A 13779-nucleotide genomic window follows, 5' to 3' on the forward strand; every position below is an offset into this window, starting at 1 on the left:
AGAGAGCGAGAGAGAGAGAGAGAATCTTATTCGACCTTTAAAAAAAGGAATCCTGTCATTTGTGACAACATGGGTGAACCTGAGGGGCATCACACTAAATGAAATTATTCTGACAAAGATAAATACATGGTATCAATCATATGTAGAATCTTATACACAAAGTCAGATTTATAGAAAGGGAGTAAACAGGTGATTGAGAGGGGCTGGAAAGTGGGGGGAAAAGGGGAAAGTAGTAAAAAGGTACAAACTTTATAAAATGAATACGGTTTGTGGATTTAATGTATATTATGGTGACTATAGTTGGTGACACTATATTGTATAATTGAAATTTGCTATGACTAGAACTTAAATATTATCACTACAAAAAGGTTAATATGCGAGGTGTTGGACGTGTTAATTATATCAATGGGAGTAATCCTTTCACAACGTTTACATATATTAAATCATCACATTGTATACTTCAAAAATCTTACAATTTTATTTGTTAATTATACCTTTGAAAAGCTGAAAAATAGTTTTAAAAGCGTCATAAACAAACATTGGACTCTAATTAAGGATATTCACACAAAAATATTTAGGGCTAAATTATACTAATGTCTGCAATTTAGTTTGAAAGGCATCAAAATGGATCGATGGGCTAACAGATGGGTAAATATGAGATAAAGCAAACAATGTTATGTTAACAATTGCAGAATCAAGGTGATATACACTCCTTTTCACCTTTTCTAAATGTTTAAAATTTTTCATAATAAAATGTTGAAAATTATGTATGCATAGTATATTCTTATTGTAACTTATTTTTCTGATTATATTTTGAGTATGGCATATAGTCTATAAATTTATTTAAAGTCTCAATACAAAAATATCTATTATTGACATGGAAAAATATCCATTCTTTTAAGGGAACAAAACAGTTTACAAAAATTATATATATATGATCTCATTTGTATGAAAAACAAGATGTTTATATAGACAAATTAAATGTCTAGAAGAATACACATGAAACTATTAACACAATCCCTGGAGGTTGAAGTAATGAGGGCTTTCATTTTCTCTGTACTATTTTAATTTTTTACAATATTCATGTATATCAGAAAAAATAGATATTTCCATTTTTAAATGTAGTTTATTGATTTTAATGATGACAGATGGTATAATTTAAGGGAGAAATAGGAGCTTTCTAACCTCTGCCTGAATACCTCTGGGATTCAGAAGCTATCTACTTCAAGAAACAGTCTGTTCCATTGTTGGAAAGGCCCCAATTATAAGAATGTTTTTGCTTATGCAAGCTGAAATCTTCCTGCCTCAATTTTCTTCTTGTCGGAACAACACTGAACAAGATGGCATTCTACTGTATAGTAATCTCATAATATAAAGGGAACTGAACCAACTAACTATGGCGCAAAGTGTCAGTGATGGAAACAGACAGGAAGGAGCAATTGTTATGGCTATAACAGGAGTTTTTAAAAAGAAGGCACAGTAACTTCTAAGAGATTTGACCTTGGCGCTACCTTGAGTGAGAGATGACAAAAACACAGAAATTCATCTGAGAGCTTTCTGGGGTCCCAGGTTGTTCACAGCAGGTCTAGGAACATTATCTTGTAAGAAACACTGTACTTCTGGTGGTTCTGCTTAGCAGGAATACTACTTGATAGTGCAAACTAGGACTGAAATAAATAGCTGTACCACTAAAAATCCTCAGCAACCAGAAAACAATGAAATTCTTATCAAACTATCAAAATGGTAATTGTCTTTAAGCATGTGGTTTTATTATGCCTGAGGTACATGTTTGAGGAAAAACTCATCAAGTGAGCCGACTTTCTAAATATTCTCAAAACAGAACTCAATTCAGAATGACTTTGATACATTGGGGAAAAAATGGTCCTATAGAAACAGGATAAAACTTAAAAGGGAAAAATACAAATTGTTACGTTTAGGATGGACTGATGAGTAAGTGCCTATGTAAAAGGAAAAGAATGAGTAGGTCAGAATTAATAGGCTCGATAGCATAAAGCTGTTGTGGGGAAAGTATTCAAACAAATACTGGGGTAAAATTAAGATAAAATAGTTTTGGACATAGACTTTTATATATAACGCTGTCATAACTATCTAATTCTTTTTCTCTGACCTCTTACCCATAAAAATTCTTTTCCCCAGAAAAAGTAATTAGATATCTTATAATAAGGCATAAAGTAAAGTATAATGTAAATAGAAAATAGATAGCAATGAAGACAGATAACGAGTATGAGGATATAAAAAAACTAGGGATCTACAGCTATGCCACCCTGAATGTACCCGATCTCATTTGATCTTGGAAGCTAAGCAGGGTCGGGCCTGGTTAGTACTCGGGTGGGAGACCACCTAAAAATAGTAGGTGCTGTAAGCGTTAAAACAAACAAACAAAACTAGGAGATGGGGTTTAAAAATGCAAATTATAAAAACATATGTCTTTTCTGTTGGTGAAAAGCAAATTTAGCTTTAAGCTTACCAGCTGCTAATTAAAAAAAGAAGAAGAAAGGGGAAAAAACAGACTACACAGTTTACAAATGTATAGTATTTTGTAGGTCACTATAAAACAAGGTGTGGATATGTGGAAATGCGATTAAAATATTGAAATGTCAGTGTAATGAGGAAAAGTTAAGAAATAGGGCTGTTTAGCTCAACAAAGAGAAAGCTGGAAGGTGACTTGATGATTATTTTTAAATATTTCAGATGACATTTTGTGAGAGATTCAAAGTAATTGTTTTCTGTGCCCATAGAGAAAATAATAAAAAAGAAATGGACTTAAATTAATCAAGTGACAATCTAGGATGAAATTTGCAATGTACATATAAGATAAATATTTATATACATAAAACACAAAAAATTTCTGCAAATTGGTGACAATACCTAAACACAAGTTATTTAGAAAAATGGCCAAAGACATGAACATGTAAGTTACAGAAGAAGAAACACAAATGATCAATAGAAATTAAAAAATGTTCAACTTCACTACTAATCAGAGAAATACAAACTATATCAGCACCATATTTTTCTCTCATCAGACTGGCTAGGAAAAACATGATAATAACAAGTATTAAAAAGAATATAGGGAGTGACATCAGAAACATGGTGAAATGAGAGATGTCTCCAGATCTTTCTCCTTGAAACAACAATAGGCTGAACATCTAAAATGCAACAACAAAAAAATGCAACCTGCACACCAACACATCTGAGCATAGGATCTGTGAATAAGAGTTATCACAGGCAAAAAAAAAAAAAAAAATTCCATTAATGCCCAGTCGAAGAAATAGTACATTAAACACCATGAAAAACCAAGGTGATAAGGCAGCAGAGAAAGTGAAAAATCTACAGAAAATAAATGGAAAGACATGGAAATAAGAGACTTAAAAGACAGAGAATTCAGGATAGTCCTTCTGAAAAAATTCAATGAGATCCAAAACAATTCATATCAACAATTCCAGGGACTGAAATAAACAACTAGATGAGCAGAACGAATTCTTTAGCAAGGAGATTGAAACCATTATAAAGAACCAAATAGAACTTCTGGAGATGAAGAACACACTGCAAGAGTAGAAAAATGAAATAGTAAGCTTGGGAAAGATAGTCGAACAAATGGAGGAAAGGATCAGTGATATTGAAGACAGAAATATAGAAATTAATAGGAAGAAAGAAGAAAAAAATGAAGAATGAAAAATAATGAAAGAGAAATACAAGAACTAGCTGATGCTATCAGGAGAAGACACATAAGAATAATGTGCATTCTCAAAGGTGAGGAAAAGTAGCAGGGATTAGAAAGCATTTTCAGACAAATAGCTAACGAGATTTCCTAAATCTAAGGAACGAGTTAGAGCTTGGAATTCAACAAGTCAACAGAACATCCAATTACCTCAACCCAAAAAGGCCTTCACCAAGACACATTGTATTAAAATTATCAAAAATCAATGACAAAGACAGAATTCTCAGGGCAGCCAGGGAAAAGAAGACGGTAACATATAGAAGAAAATTTCTCAGCACAAACCTTACATGCCAGAAAAGAGTGGAATCAAATATTCAAACTATTAAATGAAAGTAATTACAAATCAAGAATAATGTATCCAGAAAAACTCTCCTTTAGATATGAAGGAGAAATAAAGACCTTTCTAGACATACAAAAATTGAAGGAATTCTCCACAATGAGGCCTGTGTTACAGGAAATAATGAAAGTGGTCAGCCTACCTAAAATAAAATGACAAAAAAAATACATAACTAGGAGTAAGGTGACTAGAAGGCAGATAGAAGCAGAGGCATGTAACTATTATAAAGAACAGGATATTATAAGCTTAAACAATAAAAAGAAATTTGCTATAGCAAGATAGTAATGAAGGTTCAGCATACATAGGGACAAATTGAAACAAAGACATCAGGAAGAACCACAAATACATGGAGATTAAACAACATGCTACTGAAGAATAACTAGGTCAGAGACGAAACAAAAAGAGAGATCAAGAGATACATAGAAACGAATGATAATGATAGTACAACATATCAAAACTTTTGAGACACGGCAAAAGCAGTTATAAGAGGAAAGTTCATATCATTACAGGTCTATCTCCAAAAACAAGAACAAGCCCAAGTAAACAATCTAATGCTTCATCTTAAAAAAAAAAAAAAAAGACTAGAAAAGGAAGAAAAAAGGATGCCTAAAGTCAGCAGAAGGAAAGAAATAATCAAAATTAGAGCAGAATTAAATGAAATTGAAATCTTGGCTAGACCCACTCAAGAAAAAAGAGAAAGGACACAAATAAAAAAAATCAAGAATGAAAGAGGGGAAATTACAATTGATATTGCAGAAATACAAAGGATCATACAAGAATACTATGAAAAAGAGCATAAGACAAGATTTAACAACCTAGAAAAATGGACCAGTACTTAGAAAAGGACAACCTTCCTAGACTGAATCAAGAAGAACTGGAAAATCTAAATAGACGGAAATAGAAATTGAAACAATCATCAAAAACCTACCAAAAAGTATAAGTCCAGGACCAGATGACTTTTCCAGTCAATTCTACCAAACATTCAAAGAAGACTTAATACCTATTCTCCTCAAACTCTTCCGAAAAATCTAAGAGGAGGCAATACTTCTCAACTCATTTTATGAAGCCAATATTATTCTAATACCAAAACTTGGTAAAGATAACACACAAAAAAGAAAGCTACAGAACAATATCTCTCATGGACACAGATGCAAAAGTCCTAAGGTACTAGGGAACCGAATACAGCCACATATTAAAAAGATTATGCACTACAATTAAGTGGGCTTTATCCCAGAGGCACAGGGATGGTTCACCATTGGCAAACCGATTAATTTGATACACCAAATAAACAAATTAAAAAATAAGAATCATATGATCATATCAATAGATACAGAAAAAGCCTTTATTTAAGATACAGCATCCATTTATGATCAAAAAATTTAAAGTCGGGAAATAGGAAAATACCTTAACATAAAAAGGAAAATACCTTAACATAAAAAAGGCCATATATGGCAATCCCTTAGCCAACTTTATACTTAATGGTGAAAAACTAAACACCTTCTCTCTAAAATCAGGAACAAGACGGGGCTGTCCATTATCACTACTGTTATTCAATATAACATTGGAGATCCTAGCAAGTGCAATCAGGCAAGAGAAAGATATAAAAGGCATCCGAATAGGAAACAAAGAAGTCAAACTGTCACTATTTGTGGATGACATTTTTTTTTATAGAAAACCCTAAAGACTACACAAGAAAACTACTAAACAATAAACAAAGTAAAGTTTCTTGATACAAAATTAATGTTCAAAAGTCCATAGCATTCCTATACTCTAATAATGAAGTGTCACAAAAAGAAGTGGAAAAAAATTATTCTTTTTGCAATTGCAATAAAAAGAATAAAATGCCTAAGAATAAATTTAATGAAACATGTGTAGTACCTATATGATGTAAACTATAAGACCCTATTAAAAGAAATTGAAGAACATACAATAAATGGAAAGATATTGCGTGTTCTTGGATTGGAAGAATCAACATAGTTAAAATAACCTTATTACCTAATGCATTATACAGATTTAATGCAGTCCCCATCAAAATCCCTTCGTCATATTTTAATGAAGTAGAACAAAAAATCATTAGATTTGTATGGAAGCACAAAGACCCAGAATGGTCAAAGTCATCCTGAGAAAAAAGAACAAAGCTGGAAGCATCACTTTGCCCAACTTCAAACTATACTACAAAGCGACAATAATCAAAATGGCATGGTATTGGCAGGGAAACACACACATACAGACCAGTGGAACAGATTGAGAGTACGCAAATAAACCCATGTTTATATGGGCAAAAAAATTTTGGCAAAAGGGCCAAAATATACAGTGGAGAAAGGAAATAAATGGTACAGGGAAAACTGGAAAGCCACTTGCAAAAGAATGAAACTAGACTGTTGTCTATTTATCACCATATACCAAAATTAACTCAAAATGGATTAAAGACCTGATTATAAACCTGGAGCAATAAATTGTAGAGAATAAAACAAAGGAACTAAACTCATGGACCTTGGCCTTAAAGAGGATTTTATGAAGTTGACCTCAAAGACAAGGGGAGTAAAAACGAAAATAAATAAATGGAACTTTATCAAAGTAAAAAGCTTCTGCACAGCAAAAGAATCCATCAACGAGGTGAAGAGACAACCATCCAACTTGGAAAATATATTTGCAAGAAGTGCCTCCAATAATGGCCTAATATCGAAATTATACAAAGAACTCATACAACTCAATAACGACAACAATAACAAAAAACCAAATGATCCAATCAAAAAAAGGGCAGAGGACCTGAACAGACACTACAGGACTTACAAACGGCCAACAAATATATGAAAAGATGCTCAACATCACTAGCTACAGGGAAATACAAATCAAAACCACAATGAGATATCATCTCACACCTGTTCGAATAGCTGTTATTAACAGGACAAGTAATAACAGGTGTTAGAGAGGATGCAGGGAAAAAACAAACCCTCATACACTGCTGGTGTGACTGCAAATTGGTACAACTACTATGGATAAAAGTATGGAGTTTCATCAAAAAAATTTAAGAATTGATCTACCATATGACCCAGCAATCCCTCTACTGGATATTTATCACAAAGACTTTTAAACCCATATCCGAAAAGATATTTGTACACCAATGTTCTTAGCAGCATTATTCACAGTGACCAGGGCATGGAAATAACCGAAGCATCCGACAAAAGATCATTGGATAAAGAAGCTGTGGTCCTTATATACAATGGACTATTACTCAGCCATAAGAAGAGATATAATACTGCCATTTGCAACAACATGGATGGACCTCGAGATAATCATGCCAAGTGAATTAAGCCAGACAGAAAAAGTTGGAAACCACATGATATCACTTACATGTGTAATATAAACCTAAAAGTAACAAACAAACAGGAGAAACAAGCTGACATTCATGGATATGGACAATAGATTAGTCGTTACCAGAGTGTGGGAGATAGGGAGGAGGGGGAAGGGAGATGGGGTAAAAGGGTTCAAATATGTGATGACAAAAAGAAATCTAACTATGGGAGGTGAACACAGAGTGCAAATATATAAGCCTTACTGTTAAATGTACAGATGAAACTTATTGGATTTTGTTAACCAATGTCACCATCAATGTCAGCATAATAAAAAAAAATGAAAAAAGAACATGGGGAGATGTATATACTCATAGACTGATAGTGGGAATTTGTTAGGCAAAATATTAAAATGGGAAATGAAGAGCCCAGGCAAAACGGCATAGATGATAGAGGCTTCATTCATTCCTTCTTGCGACCAAATCAAAGTTATGACGGAAACACAGAGCAAACAGCAACCAGAGTCACCTGGAGTGTAGATGAACAGAAGTAATACAACTAGGGAGAGAAATAATTAATCGCCTTGCAATGGTAGAAGGAAGGAGGGGGCTGAAGATGCGAGGCTGCCCGTTCTCTGCTGAGTGGGACAGAGCCTGTGGAAGCTGTAGCCAGCAGCTGCAAACACCTCTTAAAAGGGCCATGTCTGCAACCCGACTTTCATGATGTTGGACTCACTGGCTCTGAGTACCAGCGCTGGGTGAATTGCTGGGGTTGGAACGCACCAGGGACTTACAGAGGGACACCGAGTTGTTGGAGTGAGGGCCAGAAGTGAGGCTTTTTCTCGGGCAGAACTGCTGTCAGTATTCTGTGTTGCTCTGTTGCCCCCCTCCCAATGTGCCGACACAGTGCCACCATAGCTGAGACGTCATTGAATTGGATAACAGTGGTGCCTCGCCTAGAGGATTCCCTGTAACCCCACCTTCCCCAATTCATGGCCCTACACAAACTATATCCAGGTGTATCCTCGGCAATTCTGGTGTTCCTTGCTCAGCAGCTCTAAGACCCATACTGTTGGGGCTGGCCTTGGTTTCTGGGGTGGGCCCTTGAGGCAACTATAAGCACAGCATCTGTGAATTGCTTGCTGAATCTTAAAAGATGGTCCCAGAGGGGCATAGACTGGGGCTAAACTTGGACTGCAGCTGAACCCCTCTCAGGACTGTGCCATTGGACACCTACTTCACAAAGTCTCACTAAAACTGGGAGTCTTAGGAGCTTTGCTTAGCGCATAGACACAGACACAGAAAGACAGCCAAAATGGGATGACAAAGAAGCAGAAACCATATGAGACAACAGAACTGAGATCCAGGGATAATGGAATCAAGCAATCTAACAGATGAAGTGTTCAAAACACTGATTATAAAGATGCTCAATGAACTTAGGGGAGGTGTAGATGAACTCAGTGAGAACTTTAATAAAGAGATAAAAAACACAAAAATGGAAGTGGAATTTATAAAAGAGAATCAGTCATAAACGAAGATTACATTATCTAAGATGAAGAGGATATTCAAGGGAATCAACAGAGTGGATAAAGAAGAGGATCGAACCACCAATATAAGAGGATGGGGAAGCCAAGGATACTCCATCAGAACATCAAGAAAAGAAGAGCCAAGAATATAATAATAATTTAAGGAACCTGTGGAACACAATTAAATGTAAAAATATCTGTGTCATAGGGGTACCTGAAGGAGAAAAGGGAGAACAAGAAGTTGAAGAGCTATTTGAAGAAACAATGATGGAAACTTTCCCTAACCCAGTGAAGGAAATAGACATTCAACCCCAGGAAGATCTGAGAGTTCCAAAAAAGATGAACCCAAAGAGGTCCGCACCAAGACACATCATAATTAAAATGCCAAAGTTTAAATTCAAAGTATCTTAAAAGGAGCAAGATGAAGCAGTTACCTACAAGGGAACACCCATAGACTTGCAGCTGATTTCTCAAAAGAAATTATGCAAGACAGAAGGGCTTGGCACAAAATATTCAATGTGATGAAAACCCAGGATCTACAACCAAGAATACTTTACCCTGCAAAGCTATCATTTAGCGTTGAAGAACAGATAAAGAGCTTCCCAGGCAAAAATAAGCTAACGGAATTCATCAATACCAAGCCAGTATTACAGAAAATGTTGGAGGTACTTCTTTAAGAGAAAAAAAAAATATGTATAAAAATCATGAATAAAAAATGGTAATGATTACATATCTATAATAAGTATCTAAAATGGAAAAGAATTAAGTGTTCCAACTGAAAGAGTGGCTGAATGGATAAGAAAACAAGACCCCTACATATGCTGCCTATAAGAAACTCACTTCAGATTAAGAGACAAACACAGACTAAAATGAAGGGGATGAAAGAAGATATTGCCTTGATGGACCTAGAGGGTATTGAGCTGTCTGAAGTAAGTCAGATAAAGACAAATACCACATGATTTCATGTACATGTTACATCTGAAGAACAAAATAAATAACAATAACAACAAAAATGGAAATAAACTTATAGATACAGAGAATATTTTGATGACTACTAGATGGGAGGGACGTGGGAAAGATGGTGAAAAAGGGCAAAGACATTAAGTACAAATGGATAGTTACAGAATAGTCATGGAGATATAAAGTGTAGCATAAGTTAAATATTCAACAATGTTGTAATACATATGTAAGAGAGAAGAAGGGTATTAGATTTAGTGGGGTGGTCACTTGAGCTCTAATCACTATACTGTACAACTAAAAGTAATATATTATTGTATGCCAACTATAAATGGAAGAAAAACTTATAGAATTGTACAATGGAAATAGGAGCAAATAATTGTTTATTATATTTCAATAAAGCTTGGAAAAGAAGGAAAATAATTAAGTTGACTGGTGTGTAGACAAAGCATACTGTGGAGCAGGAGACAGTAAGAAATTCCTAAAGCATTTTTGAAGACCAAAATGAACATTAGGGATTTGCTTCAGAAGCTGACTCACCAGAGGCTAAGAGCCAAGAGAATTTACCCAATTTATCTGCCACGTGGGGGAGGAGGGGAGTAGTAGATGGGGTAAAGAGGGTCAAATATATGGTAGCTGAAGGAAACTGGACTTTGGGTGGTAATCACACAATAGAATATAAAGATGTCAAATTATAATGTATACCTGAAAATTATATAATTGTATTAACCAATGTTACCCCAATAAACTTAATTTTAAAAAAAAGATGCAAAAATGGCATACCTAATATGCCATTTTGTAAAAAAAAAAATTAAACCACCAAGTAATATTATATATCTTCTACAGCTATGCTCATATACTGCCAATACACACAAAGTTGTCGAAAGGATGAGGTACTATAACATGCCTACTCAAAAGGGTGGTTACTTAGAGGGTAAAATTGATCAGACCAGATTTGGGAATGGTGGTAAAAGAAGATTTGGCCTATTCTAATATGTTTAAATTTTAAAGAAATACTACATTAATTTTAAATAAAAATATTTAAAATGTTAAAATAATATAAACTAGGGAAGATTTTTTATTGTCCATAAAATAACTTTTTTAAAACATCAATCGAATATAAACTCAGTGGAGAATAAATTGGCCTTATATATCTATATAAAAGTGCACATATCCTGTGATTCTAGGGGCACATGTATAGATACTGTGTGTACTAAGATGTTTATTGTAGCATTCTGTAATAGTGAAAGAGATTCGGTTAAATTAGTTGTGCATTCATACAATGAAATGCCCAGTAGTAGTTTAAAAGAAAGAGACAGTTCTGTACTACTGATAAGGAAAGATGTATAAAACAGCTTATTAAGAAAAATAACTGATGTAAAGAATATTGTGTATAGTATATTACCATTTATAGAAATATATAAAAATGTATATATCTGTGGTTTATCTATGGTTTTTCTCTCCAAACCAACAAAAACAGAAGCAGACTGATAACCTCACTGGACAAATTTTTAATCTTGTACAAGATAAGGAGGTGACAAAGGGTTTCAGCATGCCTATGAGTTGGAAAATATAGTCTACCCCAGCCAGGAAACATCACAAAGGTTTTTACTTTATTTTGGAACACTGGCAAGTATAATCATTTTTTAAGGATGCCTATGCAGGACTAAACAAATCATGTTTGAGTAAGCAATGATTACAAGGGAAACAAGGTAAAATGTTAGCAATGGAGACAACTGGGTAGTGTTAGGAGAGAATCTGTATGCCACTGGCTGATACTGGAGGAGCCACTGAGGCTGAGTAGGAATAAGATTCCAAGAGGATAGGTTCTGTACTAGAGGAAACAATATAGGAGAATCTGGACCAGTGTTTCTAACAGTGTGGTCCTGTGTGTAGGCAGTGTATCTTCCTGAGGTAGAACATCGGATTACTTCAAATTCTTCTATAACTGATGCTCACAAACATCTAGGTCTACTCTGGCATTCAATCCAGTTCTCATCTGGTTTTGAATGCTCCCACCGTCACAATGAGGAAGTGAAGATGCGGTTAAACTGCGCGATGTAAAGTTAGATGTGGCCTCTGTAAGTTTGCATACTAAGATAGGCATTCGTAGGTACCCAAAATTACTACTAGTTGAACATAAGCATTTTGTTAATAATATAAAAAATATCTCAAATAAAATTGAAATAAAAATGAAAACAACTGTAATCATGCTTTCATGTATCCATTTTGTAAGTTTTGCTTGTACTATTACCATTATTATGTTGCAATTCTTTGTACACAGTTTCAGCTTTCAAGGGGTTATTTTTTCTTTATCAAGTACTTTGCCTACAATATAAATAGATTACAGTACTATTATAATGAAGCCAGTAGGTATCTTGATTTATATAGTATCATGGTAAAATATATGAGGCACATGATTTATCTTTAAATTGGATCACAGACATTAGTTTCCCCTCAATACCATTTTATGGGCAAAAATATAAGCTTTTGCAAAAACAGTTAAATTTAAACAATTGATAACAAAGTAGATAGTTCTCACAGAATAGTGTTACACAAAGTGTGGTACTTGGACTACCTGTAGCAGAGATAACTGGAAGCTTGTTAAAAACTACAAATCTCTGGGCACTACCTCAGCTCTATCAAATCCATCTCTGGAGGTGGGGCACAGGAATCTATCATTTTAATAAGCTTCCCCAGTTGTTTCCAGAGTATACACAAGTTGATGAACCACTAGCCTGTATGATGACAGTGGCGGTAGAATTAGGGAGAATAAGATAGCAAGAAGAAATATTTTTTTCTCAAAAAATGATAATTTAAAAACTGATTAAATGTGTGCAGAAGGGGTTAGATGAGTTGAACATTACCCTAAGTTACCTCACTTGGGATATAAGAAAAAATGATCAGATTTCCCATTTATGATAGGAAAATTTAGCCTGGAGGAAGCCACAAAGGATAAATGTATGCTCATGCTGATGATGACAGCGATAGATATCTGCTAGATATCTTTTCAGTAAAGTAAATTCATTAAAAGTACAACTAAATGTGATTGAATTTTTATATCTTTGCAAGTCTTCCTATGAATAATTCACACATCAGAAAAAAAAACAAACACATGATCTTTTGTCAGTCCATACGTTTATTTGTCTCCTGATTTTTAGTGCAGAAAATATGGCTCCTTTGTTATACAGGACTGAACCCAGGGCTTAAGCTCAACATAGGCAACTAGATTTGTGTGTCATCCACAGAGACGACATTGAATCCAGGAGACAGATGGCATTGACCCTAGTACACTAAACCTACCACGTTCGGAATTGTGCAACTTGATGGTCTCATAATTTCCATAGAAGCCAATGCCATGGGCAATCAGCATATTGCTGCTAATCTCTCTTGGTAGCACTTTTAGTTTGGCTGATTTATTAATTCAGTCAAGGGAGAGGTCCTCCATCTCTCTTGCTGATATCTCTTAGAATAATTATGTTTTCTCCTTTTCCCATAGTGAAAAGATCTATAAGTCTCTTTGATTTGGGAGATCTCTAACAGTTTCTCCAAGAACAGACAGGCCTCATTTGTATAGTATAAAAAATCCCAAATGGGAGTCTTAAGGCCAATGGGAAATTCTTTGATGTGGAAGTATGGAAACAGATACTATAGAAGAAGCCAAAGATATAATATGCAAATCAGATGAAGACTAATATTCCTGAGGCCCAAAGTGGGGAGTGTGTTTAGGATTATGTAGTGTTTCATGGTATCAACGGCAGCAGAGAAGTAGATGTGATAAAGAAAAACTATCCTTTGATGTGGCAATAAAAAAAAGAATGCTATAGGATTATTAGATTTAAAGTGAGGACCACAGTCATGAGAAGTTTGAAATGGGAACAATAATGTGCAGAAGAGGGGTAAAGGAGGGATTTTATTGAATAATATA

General features: G+C 34.6%; 1 pseudogene; it reads left to right on the plus strand.

Moving 5' to 3' along the window:
- The first annotated feature begins 2267 nt into the window (after nucleotides 1-2267).
- LOC112471773 lies at nucleotides 2268-2386 on the plus strand (annotated as a pseudogene).
- Nucleotides 2387-13779: the final 11393 nt, after the last annotated feature.

This window comes from Pteropus alecto, unplaced genomic scaffold (assembly GCF_000325575.1).
Source record: "Pteropus alecto unplaced genomic scaffold, ASM32557v1 scaffold589, whole genome shotgun sequence".
In the NCBI taxonomy this organism is placed as follows: Eukaryota; Metazoa; Chordata; class Mammalia; order Chiroptera; family Pteropodidae; genus Pteropus; species Pteropus alecto.